The following is a 1,844-nucleotide window of genomic DNA, read 5'->3' as shown; positions in this document are numbered from 1 at the left end:
TAATAAGTCACCTTCCTGCGTGTAGAGGATTAGAGAATGATGATCCATATGTTCATGTGAGGATTTTTTTGGAAATCTGCGATATTGTTAATACGTAGAATGCCCCAGCAGAAGCGGTGCATCTTCAGTTATTCCCTTTGTCCCTACATGATAGGGCGAAATCTTGGCTACTCAACAATTGACCTGGATCTATCACTTCTTGGGATATGCTGCAAAGCAAATTTTACCACAAATTCTTCCCAATTTCCAAAATCAATAACCTCCGTCTACAGATCACCAATTTAAGACAGAAAGAAGGGGAAAGATTCATCGATAGCTGGGAGAAATTTAAAGAGCTATTATAAAATGCCCACCACACGGGTTTGAGAATGAGGTGCTTGTTCAAATTTTCTACAGGGGACTAACACCAAGTGAGCGAAACTCGCTTGAGACTATGAAAGGTAGAGAATTCTTAAGTTTTACTGGGGATGAAGCCTATAAAACTTTGGACGAAATGGCTGAACGAGCACAGCAATTGGATTTTCAAAATAGTCAAGATAGTTGGGACAGACAACAACCCGCTCCCAAGACAGGAGGCATCTATGAGGTGAGGAACGATGCCGAATTAAGGGAAAAATTCAAGGCTCTCAAGCGTCAGTTTGATACTATGGTCTTAAACAAATCAATGAATGCAGCAGATACTTACCAAGTTGATGCATGCGGGTTATGTGATAGTCAAATACACTTCACTCAAAACTGCCCAACTCTGTCAACAGAGTACCCAACTGAGCAAGTCAATGCCTTCAATGAGTACAGAAAATCCACAACTGGACCGTTTTCTAAAACTTACAATCCAGGGTAGCGGAATCACCCCAATTTCTCTTAGAAGCAGAATCAACCATTGAACCAAAGAGATACCTCCACTCAAGCTCAGAATCAGTTCAGGCTATCTCACCAAGCTCAACCGCCTATTTATCAGTCTACCACTCAAGTGCCTCAGCCTGCACCACAGTCATCACTGGAAGACATCATGAAAGCATTCATGCAATCAATTGATAAGAACATACCAGAGATAAAGCAAGATATGAAGAATAATACCATGAGCAATTGCCAAGCTATACAAGAGCTCAAGAATTCCACCTCTCAAGATATACAAGAGCTCAAGAATTTCACCTCTCAAGATATACATGAGCTAAAAGGTTTCACCACTCAAGCTATTGCCAAAATGGAAGGGCAAGTTGGCCAGCTAGCGAATCAAGTGGGGGAAAGAGAAAAAGGAAAGTTCCCAAGTCAACCGATACCTAACCCAAAAGGGCAATTTGTTATTGGGAGTTCCTCTGCCTCAACTCATGGTCAGGAGCATATGCAAGCCATCACCACTTTGAGGTTAGGCAAACAAGTGGATAATCAAGTGGTCATGCCTAAAAAGGCCACTGAGGCTGCAGAAGAGAAGGAAAACCAGGACAAGCCTGCAGAAGACACAAGACCCGACATTGCCATTCCGATTGCTGAGGATCCTTCCAGAAAGTATATACCCAAAGCTTCGTATCCAGAAAGACTAATAGCACCAATGAAAGCTTTCAAGAGGAAGACGAATGTCCCCAACTCTATCTTAGGAGTTGGATTTAGTGTGAGAGGTAAGAAGCACATGCTTAATTGAGGAGATAGTAGAGAAAACTGTCAATGAACCATATATTGAAGACCCCTGAGGAGAATGCCTGATTGCACTGGGAAGTGACATGAAACTGGACATACTATTGGAACAAGATGACGCCTTGTTAGACTCAACTCCTAAGATAGAGACGGAGACTGCAGAAATTACTTTGACATCATCCCCTGATCCATCTTCATTAGCAGTTGAGCTT

General features: G+C 42.2%; 1 non-coding gene across 1 annotated transcript; it reads right to left on the bottom strand.

The window, feature by feature from the left end:
• Positions 1-257: 257 nt before the first annotated feature.
• LOC132164820 (small nucleolar RNA R71) lies at positions 258-363 on the bottom strand. Its single transcript, XR_009438423.2, has one exon. It is a non-coding gene; the product is annotated as a small nucleolar RNA R71 (small nucleolar RNA).
• Positions 364-1,844: the final 1,481 nt, after the last annotated feature.

The sequence above is a fragment of the Corylus avellana genome, chromosome 8, assembly GCF_965113065.1.
Source record: "Corylus avellana chromosome 8, dhCorAvel1.hap1.2, whole genome shotgun sequence".
Classification (NCBI taxonomy): Eukaryota; Viridiplantae; Streptophyta; class Magnoliopsida; order Fagales; family Betulaceae; genus Corylus; species Corylus avellana.
This window is presented reverse-complemented; position numbering and strand designations above follow the sequence as displayed.